This window comes from Triticum dicoccoides, chromosome 6B (assembly GCF_002162155.2).
Source record: "Triticum dicoccoides isolate Atlit2015 ecotype Zavitan chromosome 6B, WEW_v2.0, whole genome shotgun sequence".
In the NCBI taxonomy this organism is placed as follows: Eukaryota; Viridiplantae; Streptophyta; class Magnoliopsida; order Poales; family Poaceae; genus Triticum; species Triticum dicoccoides.
In genome coordinates this window covers 14,907,274-14,919,570 of record NC_041391.1, presented here as the reverse complement: position 1 = coordinate 14,919,570, position 12,297 = coordinate 14,907,274, and positions in this window count along the sequence as shown.

The window sequence follows — 12,297 nt, the reverse complement described above, 5'->3', positions numbered from 1 at the left end:
GTTGATAGCCTTACAAGAAGGCCGCCTCACCCTGCTGAATTCTATGCTGCCGCTTGCAGAAGCAATTGTGCACTAGATTCAGATTTGCCTGATAAAAGGAACATTATATTAAATTTCAAAAGTAATCAGTGAGTTCTTTTTCTCGTGACTAAAAGTTTGATTTCTTAACATGGTCGCATACTGCTGGAATATTTGTTTGAAGCTGGGTACTCATTATAGAAAGTAGGGGATGTTGATATCTTGGATATTACTTCCATAGCTTGGCCTATCATGCTATCTCTGCAATCTCATGTTGTGCATGGCCGTATGAATAATAGCTTCTGTTACCACTAATTTGCTTCAAGTATCCTAAATGCCATCTGCACATAATATTCAGACAGGCTCTATAAGTTTTTTTTCCCCCTCTGGTATCCAATTTGTATTATCTTCGTGATCAGACACGCTAAAATATGCACCCTTTATAAGTATTGTTCGTTCAGAGCTAATGGTATCTCTGCTTTTTATGCACGTGTCAGCTAATGCCTTGGCCAAATTGGTTTTTTTAACTTAAAACTGTATTGAAGGTCCTGGTGGTACTTGATTCTGTTTTACCTGTAATAACAAAGTATCTACTTAATAGTTATATCCATGAACCTTGGAACAAATTTTGTGAATGCCTATTGTCAAATGAATTTCAGTTCATTTGAACTATTGACGGGAGGTTCACGACAATTTTCTTTGTCCGATAGCGGTGTTAGCAGAGCCTGCTGATAGTTGACCGGCGACAATTCATTGAAGGTCAGGGCTTCAACTCAGTTATTATAGATTTATAGTACGACCTTGTCATGGTATGATGTGTGCTTCTTTGATAGCTTGTGGTTTCCTCTTAGTTAGATACAATTTTGTCGATAAAGCCTATTTTCCTGAGCCTAATCCTGACTGTGAAGCGGAGCATGTCTTGTTGTAGTTTGGATTTGCCTCACACTCACAGTATTTGAGATGTGTCTTTTTTCTGAAGTTTTACAAATGTAGGCTGTTCCTCTTGTCTGCCGAGCGGCGACACGGAGCGGATTGTGATCTCTTAATGAAATCTGCAATGGGCAGCTGTTATGTCCTTCCTGTTTTGTTCCTGGCTTTCTCTACCTAGCATGGTCCGTGGTGCCTGGACGATGCCATGTACTGATCGCCTATGCAGCATGTCGGTCGCCTTGATGAAATGCATCGTGAGGCGGACGTGGGTCGCCTATGCAGCACGTCAGAGTCGCCGGTGGTTGCTCCCGGGGTGGTTTGGTCGTCAGCTCTCTTGGCGACCGCGGTGGCCGCCGGCGGCCACTCATGGCGCATTCGGCCTTAGCTCCTTGTTCTCTCTCGTGTGGTGTCGCGTCCTTCATTGAAGACGGAAGTACATTTCTTTTTCCTTTTTGTCATTCTTGTGCTGCCTATGGCCTGTTTTGTAGTAGTAGTAAATGAATATTCCAACTTGAAAGATATTGTTTTTTGTCATGAAGAATATATATTATTTTTCTTAATTTCAGAAAATATAACCAGTCATACCCTGTGTGCATGTCAGTATTGTGCCGAGTCTCACGCGTACGCTCTTTTGTGCTTCTTGTCGTCCTATTTTCTATAAAATGCAAAAACAATTAAGATTGAAAGCGTGCGTGTGGATTCATTCCTCGGCTGATCCGTTGCCCTGAGGCGCTTGCTGCCACTGCACCAAAGCATAATTTACGTCACTTAGAACGCATAGATAGACCTATTTAAACTTTCATCAGCCGTTCCATTTTTCTGCGTATATTTTTCTTCCGGACTTCTTTTATCTTTTTTTTTCAGATATAGTGGATATTCTTTGGGCCGTACGCAGTGTGTGTATCGTATATTGAAAAAAATTATATGTACATATACATCTTATATTAAAAAAAAAGTTCGCTGTATGTAAGATGAACGTTTTTATAATATGAAAGAGTTCATCGTATATTTTAAAATGTTCATCTTATATTCAAATAAGATAATTGTATATTGAAAAATGTTCAATATATATATATATATATATATATATATATATATATATATATATATGATGCGATGAACATTTGTTTCATATATGATACACTTTTGTACAAACATTTTTTCAATATCGTAAACATTTTTATAGTATCTTATAACATTTAATTCAATTTTTTTAATATACGAACATGTTTTATTTTAGGGAAAAGAACGGGCCAAAGTATAGAAGAGCGTACGCGTGCTCATTGGTGGATTAGGGCAGCAGCCGCTGGCCTGCGTGCGCCTCGACGCGGGTTCGAAACTCGCCAGCGCCAACGCCTAAGGGTCTTTTTTGTAAAAAAAAAACATGCCATGTCAGCAGCTGACAGAGGGCCCCGCCTGTCAGATACAACATCAATATAGCATTATACGGCGCTTTGACCGTTTTGCAACGATTAGCCTCAGAGGTGGTACTGACTTGCAAAAAAAAAATGAATAGTGGTACTTATTCGTTACAAACGTGTCGGAGTGTGGTATTTCCATGCAATTAAGGGTGTGTTCGGCAGTCCACCAGCTCCTGGCTCCTCCAACTCCACGGGCCGAGCTGAGCCGAACGCGCTAACTTCTGGAGTTGAAAACGAGAAGCCAGCGATTTGTGTGCTATGCTATATATATCGTCTATGTGTTACAATTTGGTACGTTGTGTTCGTCTATGTTGCATTGGATTGCATGGATTTTAGGGTTTGGATATGAGCAGGGCGGCTGTGGACGTGGGCAAATGAGGGCTGTGAGGAAGAAATCGGAGGGATCATAGTGAGGTTGGTCATTCGTTTGTCTTTGTAACTGGGAGGTCTGGCTGGCAGAATTTTTGCGGCCATGGGTTTGCTTTGTGTGTTAACGTGTACATGTGGTAGTCCTGTTTATTGTTTTTTTGGGGGAAATTATGCCGCTTTATTTAAACGAAACTAGGGATATCGTCTGCAATTACATCCAAAATAAAGTCTGGTGGTGAATCCACCCAAATCTCTGAATGATTATCTCCTACACCTACTCTAGCAAGCTTGTGAGCGGCTACATTCCCAAAACGTCGAACCCACGTCACCTTCGAGTCCTCCAGCGTGTTGAGCATCCTCTTTATATCCTGCACCCAAGGTCCTACAGCGGACAGATTCCTTTCCGGGCTGTTGAGCATCTGTACGACAGCCTGACAGTCCAGCTCGACATGAGTGCTGAACATGAAGCTCTATCGCCACCTGAATTGCTCGTCGGCAAGCCAGCACATCTGCCATCTCCGGGTCGACAACATTTGGTAAAAACTGGCAAAGCCCAGCCCTGAAAGCCCCGTTGTGATCCCTGAAGACCGCTCCTGCTCCTCCTTTATCTCCATGTCTCGAGACCGCGCCGTCGGAGTTGATCTTTACCCATCCATCTTCGGGAGGCTCCCAACGCTGGATGATCTTTGGCTCCGATAGTGGCGCCCTCGTCTCGTGAGCTAGTTTCCATTCCATGAGCTGCACCTGAACTGTGCTTACTATTTCATGTGGCTGGGCAATCTTCTTGCCGTCTCTTGCATCATTCCTCGCAAGCCAGATGCCCCGGCGAACCAGATCAGCAGCCAGGATGCAAGCTCGCGTTGGGAGGACGTATAAGGTGGCGGGGCTCCAACATGCACTCCCAGCTTTGAGCACAACAGCGTCCAGAACTGAACCGAGTGTTGACACGCCCAGAATCTATGCATCATTGTTTCCTCACGGCCACACACTACACAAAACACGCCTGGTTTGATTCTGCGGCGGCGATGTAGTTCGGCCCCAACAGCAAGTCCGTTTCGAATCATTCGCCACATGTGGATTTTTATCTTTGCCGGCACGCTAGTCTCCCATAACGCCAAGTACCCTTTGTGTGTTCTTACAGAGCTGGACGACTCCGGCTGTCCGGATATCGCTCTGTTCAAAAATATCCTCAAGTGATATGCAGACTTGACTGAGAAAATATCATTCTTTGTAAAATTCCACGCTAGAAAATCATCCGTGTTCGGGCCTCCTATCGCAATTTGCTTCACATCAGCAGCGTCCTCTGGTGTGAACATTTGATGTAGCAGTTCCTCATTCCATGCCGTTTTGTCCGCTACCTTGGTGACTCCCTGTATGTAAACCTGGCCGAGTGGACTTGTGCTGCCCCTTCTTGGAATCCAAGCACCATGGTGTATATTGATGTTTGCACCGGAATCCACTCTCCAAATTAGTCCGTCCCTAAGCAGATCCCGTCCATGCAATATGCTTCTAAAAATATATGAGCCAGCCGGTGGACATGTTGCCGAAAGAATTGTACCATCCATGAAGTAACGTGATTTAAGCACTCTAGCACATAGCGAGGTTGGCACTTGAAGGATTCGGCAAGCTTGCTTAGCCAACAAAGCTTGGTTAAAAGCTGCTGGTTCTCGAAAGCCCATGCCACCGTCACGCTTGCTCACGCACATCTTCTGCCATGCTCCCAGTGGACCTTCCTTTCATCATTCATTGCACCCCACCAGAATTTAGAGGAGATCGAAGTCAGTTTCGGGCACATCTTCTTCGAGAGGTGAAAACAACTCATGGTGTAAGTCGGAGTCGCTTGGAGAACGGATTTAACTAGAACTTCTCTTGCTGCCTCAGATAATCCTTGGCCCTTCCATCCACACACTGTCACGCCCAATATGCGACCCTATTCAAAAGGAACTCGAAGGTCCCACCAAGGATAGACCCGCATATTGAGACGCTTTTGCAAGGTGGATATCATTACATCAACATTACATAATAGATAGGGATACATACAAAAGGCATACAATGCCACACGAATACAACATCATCTTACATAAGATCACCATCCAACTACGGATGAAACACAAACAGAAACTCAAACGACATCCACCCTGCTAGCCCAGGCTGCCGACTTTCGATGCTTTCGTGGCTTTTTGCGAGAGGCGTAGCCGGTGCATACGGGCTCCGATAGAGGCCGTTGAGGTGGCGTTGGAAAGCTCTCGAATAGATAGGGTTCCGCCGGACTTGTGATTCTCGGGATCCCGGCATTTTTGCACGTCAAGGGGTCTTCCTACCACTATATAGACTTCAGGACTTCGGACTCATCCGGATTAAAATCGTGGCCAAAAAAGGCCGTCTTCTAGGGTTTACGGGCCCCGCAAATTCGAATCGTGCAACTTTGCTTTCCCGCCCGTTTTTGACCGGCCGGGGGTAATCCCGCACTTGCGCTTGCCACTAGTGTCGTTTGTGTGCCATGTGTGCTTCTCGTAAGCATCGCGTCGTCATCGTCGTCATCATCATCATCCTCATATCGCGTCAATGAAGCATTTATGTCCAAAATGTCACTTCACTGTTTTGGAGATTGGCAAATAAGCAAACCACCTCTCTCCTTTCGATGTTGTGCACGGAGACTCGCGCCCAAAGGCTGGACACTTTCTTTCTCTTCGTGACATACGGACGGGACTTTGGATTATTGTTTCACTATTATTCGTAGTTCCCCCAAGGGCTTCAGCATTAAGCTCGAGGAGACCTTCGATGTTCATACGGTACGCAACCGATGACAATAGTTTTTTTTCGTAATTAATCATGACTTCAACTATTTTAATCATGACAATATTTTTCATCTTTTCCAATTCGACTAGCTTATCCCATGCTTTGCAAGACGCTATGTCTTGGAGAGGATGGGTTTTGAAGACCATGAAAGTTTCGAAACCAAAAAAATTATCCTAAGTACCCATCATGGTGTGGATTTTCAAGTAAAGTTGTACAATGCTCAGAGTGTAACCCATTTTGGTTGCAAAAATTGGGAAGCACTTTGCAAGATGTATGGTCTTGATGAGGGTATGCTTGTCACCATGGATCTTGGTGATCCTACAATCGAGCAGGAGAGACCTTCGATTTGGGTCCTTGTGGATACACCTCCAATTCTTCCCCCATGTGAGCTTAACATAGTTATTAAGTAATTTATATTGTTTATTTCAAAATAGTTGACAACTTATCTCCATTGACAGCTTATTTTCATTCTTCAAAGAATGTGCGAAAGATGGTAGACAGAACCTACTACACCGAAGGCTCCGAATTAACTTATCAGGAGAAAAATCATCTGGTCGCATTTTGTACTGATCTTGAGAATTACAATATCTACAATCAAACTCCTCAACATTATGGTCAATACGTGCCACTAGTGCACGTGTTGAACTACGGTAACTACCATAGAGATACCCTGGTAAGATTATTTTTTACTATTACAACATCCGTGCATCTTTTTGCACACTTCTAAAACTAGTACATCATTGCTAACTACGAAGTTATTACTATGTTTTTCAACAGATAATCCCGAATGATTGTGTGCCTCATCTGATGTATACGCATGGTAGCCTTCATGTTTTGAACATACAACCAGGTCGTCCTACGAATCTCAACAGTCCATACCGGGTTTTTAAAAGAAGTGGAGACATAACAATCAAAGAATGGAAAAAATGTATGGACAGTCGTAAGGAGCTTCTTGGAAGCAACAAGCAGCGAAGGGCAAGAATTGGAGACAGGATGATCGCCATTCTTCATAATGGAGAGTCAGGGTCTATATTGTTTTATGCTATTTTACCTTAAGGGTGTTTAGGTCCTACCTGATATTGATGATCATGTGCTAAGAACAATTATGTAGGGTTGGGTTCGATGACTATGAGGATGATGGTCGTATGACTTATTATTAATAACGAGTAGAAGTTGTATGATGATGCATGATATTAGTAGGACTTGTTATTATATATGATGATGTATGATGCGAGCATGCATGAGCATGTTATATCAGCGGGTGAAATGAACATAGTAGCAGCGTTGATAAACTAAGGACGAAGATATAAGAGAGGACACTTCTCTCTATTAGCTAGCTAATAACAACCTAAAAATAACCCCCAAAACCCCTAAAGCAGCCACTTTTGTAAAAAAAACATGGACTTTTGGTCCCGGTTGGTGCCACCAACCGGGACCAAAGGCCCCCCTGACTGGGCTCGGCGGACCGGCCACGTGAAGGCACATCTGTCCCGGTTCGTGTTTGAACCGGGACTAATGGGTGGAGGTATTTGTAAAGGCCCTTACGAACCGGGACTAATTGGTGTTTTTCTACTAGTGTATGAAGTTCTTGCCAAACACCTGACCTCTCTATTGCAGTTTAAGACATTCCAATGGACAGAGGAAGCCCAGGATGCTTTTGGCAAGTTGAAAACAACAATGGTGTCCACTCCAGTGATGTCTTTACCAGATTTCTCCAAATCCTTCACAGTAGAGACTGATGCATGCGATACTGGGATTGGGGCTGTGTTGAGTTAGCAAGGACACCCAGTGGACTGTTACAACAAAGCTCTGGGAGTGCAAAATCAGAAGCTACCAACATATGAGAAAGAATTCATGGCAGTCATGATGGCAGTAGATAAATGGAGATCCTACCTAAACAGAGGGCCATCTGTCATCAAAACTGATCATAAAAGTCTGTGCAACTTAGAAGATCAAGTGCTCCATACTGAATTACAGAAGAAAGCAATGGCTAAGTTGGCTGGCCTCCAATTTAAATTTCAATACAAAAAGGGCACTGAGAACAAAGCAGCTGATGCCCTGTCGAGAGTGGGACATGTATTTGCAGTACAGGTTGTATCCACTGCTCAACCATTTTGGCTGCAAGAAGTAGTTAACTCCTATGTAGTAGATACAAGAGCCCAGGAACTACTTAGTAAATTAGCAATCACTGCTAAAGATGAGCCTGGGTTTTCCCTTTCTCAAGGACTGATCAGATTCAAGGGCAAAGTCTGGGTGGGCTCTAACTCAAGTTTACATACCAAATTAATTGAAGCATTTCATGCTTCTCCTATTGGAGGGCACAGTGGTATTCAGGCCACATACCAGAGAGTAAAGAAGTTGTTTCACTGGACTGGAATCAAGCAAGATGTTCGGAACTTTGTCCAACAGTGCCAGATTTGTCAACAAGCAAAACATGAAAAATTGCAAGTACCTAGGTCTCCTAAACCCTTTACCAATACCGACAAGAGCTTGGGAGGATGTACGTATGGATTTCATTGAAGGTTTGCCTAAATCCAATGGATATAATGTTATCCTAGTGGTAGTAGATATATACTCTAAATACAACCACTTCATTCCCTTGAAGCATCCCTATTCAGCTGCTACTGTAGCCCAAGCATTCATGCAGCAGGTGGTGAAACTTCACAACATGCCATTAACTATCACATCAGATAGAGATACAATATTCACTAGCCACTTTTGGAAGGAGTTGTTATCTATTTGGGGCCCTAAGTTACAAATGTCCACAGCCAGACACCCACAAACAGATAGGCAAACAGAACGAGTGGACCAATGCTTGGAAATGTATTTGAGGTGTGCTGTTCATGATTCACCTACAAAATGGCACAACTGGTTGGCTTTGGCAGAGCTCTGGTATAACACCACCTATCATTCATCCTTGGGGTGCAGTCCTTTCAAAGCTTTATATGGGCAAGAACCACATATGGGACAATTCCTTAGAACCCCAGAGGATGCTTCTCCTGACATCCAACAGTGGCTACAAGACAGGCAAGCTTATAAGATATTAAAAGTTGTGAAAGCAGGTCATCATTTTCTAGTAGTTTGTATCAGCCTTGGATGGCCCACTGGCTAATACTTTTTCTGGGAGCATCTGATCTCAAAACTGAATAGTTCAGTAGTTGGCGAGTAGCATTTTTGTTGACGGCCTACCCATATAGCATTACTTAACGGATATATGGAAGGCTCTGGTATTTTGTACTGGAGAAGCAAATTGATGCTTGTATGGTATGGTGCTGAAAAGCAGAGGGCATTTCATTCAATACAGGAATATTTTAAGGTAATATTAAAAAGGATTATGTCATTTTAGTCTTTATTAGCACTATCTATAGATGCTCATGACATTTTTTATCCATTGGCATATTTGTTTTGGGATTGTAAGCTGGGTCTTATGTACCATCCTCTGTTTTGTATTTTGCACTTTTAGATGCTCTTTTATATTTGCTTTAGTTGTGTTGGTTACAATCTCTTCTGAAGATGCATATGCTGAAACTGGAGAAAAGAGAATGAAGATGTCTAAGACTGTTACCTTAGCGAAGAGATGGTCCCAGGGATGATATCTTAACCAAGCTTGGTCTTAACATTCTAGGTATTGCAGTATATTTTTTTCTCAGTTATACCGAATGTTATCTCTTCGTACACTCTTTTCAGTTAAATGTCAGTCTAGGCATGCAAGTACTATCTGTCAGATATATCATAGTTATAGAATCTTGCAGAATTTCAAACACAGAAATTGTAGACTTGCTGGTGGTCCTCAGATTAAGAATCAAGTCGTGTGAGGGGAGGATGGTGCACATTTGTTTCCTGAGGTTAGGCTATAGAAATCGGAAGAAATGAGATGTTAGCTGTGTGTTACCCTAGGTTGATGTATTGTTCTGTGGTTAAAGGTAATTAAACAACCCAATGTGCTCGTGTAATTGCTATTCCTTTCGAGTCATCATTAGCAAATGTTTCGACTAAACTTGTTATATAGTATTATAATTGTACTAGAAATGATGAATAAGATGCCCAGTTCATTCTGGGAATGGCAAATCCAAAATAAACAGTGAGTGGATGTACACAACTATCTTAGTTGCAGCCAAAATCAGGGGCATCAACAAATGTCGTTTAACATGCCAGATCGAGTCAAATACAGTCAAAATTTGGAGATCTGCTTAAAAAAAAGGCTAAGTGGTGTTAGTTTGTGTTACAGGTATAAATACCGAACCTGATTCTTGCATGATAATTTATTTACTTTCACACTAGAACAGTTTTTTCTCTGCCCCGACTCTGGAATAGAAACTCATGCTCTGAACTTTTCATTTATACACTGAGAGACTTCTAGTGTTATAAATAATCTTTATTTTTACTCTACCTCTGTGAGCACTGTTGTGTAACTGGTTATCATCGCTTGACTAACAAAGCTGCTTTTCAGTTGACTGTTGGATTTAGCATCAGGTAATGCATGTAGTTTCTTATTATTTTTATAGAAAAGCCGCAAATGCTCGAGGCGCTATGTGTAACTTGTGAATTATGTGTTTTCATATTCATTTGTACAATTTTATTGAGTCAACCGTGCATTCCATCAATTCTTTTCTGGAGTTTATAATCGAATGTAAAAAGCATATTTATCTTGTTTCCATTCATACTAATGCCATGTAAGCAATTAGATGCAGAGTTTACAGCGGCTAGCTAATTGATTGTAATTTACTCAAGACTAATATTTGGTTTGTATTTTTCTGTTGGTCCTACCAGAGCTTTTCTTTACCGGAAACGGTCTTAATAGAGCTTTTTATGTGTAGGAATTCGGCGCATGGAAGCAAGCAGAGGGCAGAGGGCAGTAATGAATAAAGTTCAGCAAGCGAACCGGTATTGAATAAAAATCAGCAATTTGGCGCGTGGAAGCAAAGCAGAGGGCAGAGGGCAGGTGTTATTCACCCTCCATTTAGTACGGCATGCAATCTGCTTAGATTGTTACGTTTGCCGGTTATGCTTTATGCAATCTGCTTAGATTGATTCTGAGGATGCCAGGTTGTGGGGCGTTGCCAGCAGCAATGGTTGGTGATTACCGAAGACATCGACTGAAGTCTGAACTGATTCGTTTTGGAGATTGTTGTAGAGATTGCACAACAAACAGGAGCAAGTTAGCTTTGAACTTGTAGATTGCAACCACCTATTCGCTGGTCGTGTGATCGTCTGGAGCGTTTTTCTCTTCCTTTTGCCAACCTTCAGGTTGCTAATTGTTCCTGCTATGGAGCTTGAGCTCTTGTTGTGATGCTCCGAACTCCGAAGCCTGAAGTGTTTGCCAGGGTCGTCACTCGTCAGACAGTAGCTGCGGTTGTGGGCTTATCGGTGGAGCAACCGAGCAGTCCTTTCTGATAGTTTTGCTCCTCGTGGGTGGTTTTCAGTCTTCCTTTTTGGGTAAAATTTTACCTTTTTCGGTTTTCAGGCTTCTTTCTATTCCTTAGTTTTTTTTTCATGTTGTAAGACATTTAGTTCTTTGTTGTTTAGGTTCCCCCTTTTTCTCCTATATGTAAAACTCACATGCAATCCTCCTGCATCTGCATGGTTTGAAGAAAAAAGAGCCTGCTTCGAGACCTGGCGATGCAAATGCCAGGGACCGAAGCCACCGCTGTTGTCAGGCTGCAGACGCAAGGTTACATGGTCGCTGGTTTCAGCCATGGCGGCGCGAGCCTGCTCACGCACTCTGAAGATGGCAGGGGAAGATCAGTGTTATACAATCAAGCGTCGCTATTTGGTGCAGTTGGCCGCTGTTTGGGAGGTGAGGAAGGTTAGATGAATGTGTAATGGCTGGGCTTTTTCGAACCCTGTCCGAAGAGGGTTCGAAACTATGTTTAAACCCTGCTGTCGTGCGCGGTATGCTTCATTTCTGTTCTAGGACGGTGCTGATTCATTAACACTAGATGTTGGGAGGGTATGCGAGATTGATATGTTTTTATATATAGCCTGGTTGCTGCTGATTGATTTGAAAATCATTGGCCGGTCAAAATCGTAAACCAGATCCAAAAATAGAATACCTCATTTGGATAAAGAGCTTCGAAATTAGGGAACTAGTGAATTAAAAGAATTAAATGGGAGAGCTTGACAAATTGTTGACCCGGTCAAAATTGAATGTCCCATTTCTAAATTGAATACCCTAATTAATTGCGAGGCCTTAAAAATCAGAAAACATAGTTTATAGTATAAAAGAATTGAATTAGAGCGCTTTGAGAATTTGTTGACCCAGTTAAAATCGGGTGACTCAATAATAATTGGAGACCTCAATTGAGCATGGGCTCTTTAAAACTAGGGAGCTTAGTGTTATACAGGACTGGAGAAGGGGAGGCCATTTTGGCTATTTCCCTAATATTTTTGACATCTATGAGGTTGCTACTCAACTCCGTAGAAGTATTATTCATTGGAGCTGTGACACTTTGTTCTACTCCGTTAGTCTCCGAGAGAAACCTCGGATTCATCTAGATTCGCCGATAGTTGCGTGTCGTGCGTCGCTCCCCCTAGGAATCATCCATGAGCCCCTTCACTTTTGTCGTGTTTTGTTGCCAGGACAGAGCGTCCGGATCTCCACGTGTGGCCCTTATACTGTAACTATGATGGTGCCAAGTGGTGGACCGTATTCTTCTATCCAATTTGGAGCCTCCTTTTGGTTGTATGTCTCATGCCAACGGCAATTTAGTGCCACAATTATGGTGTCATTTTCGTTATTGGCTAGCTATGGCTAATGTGT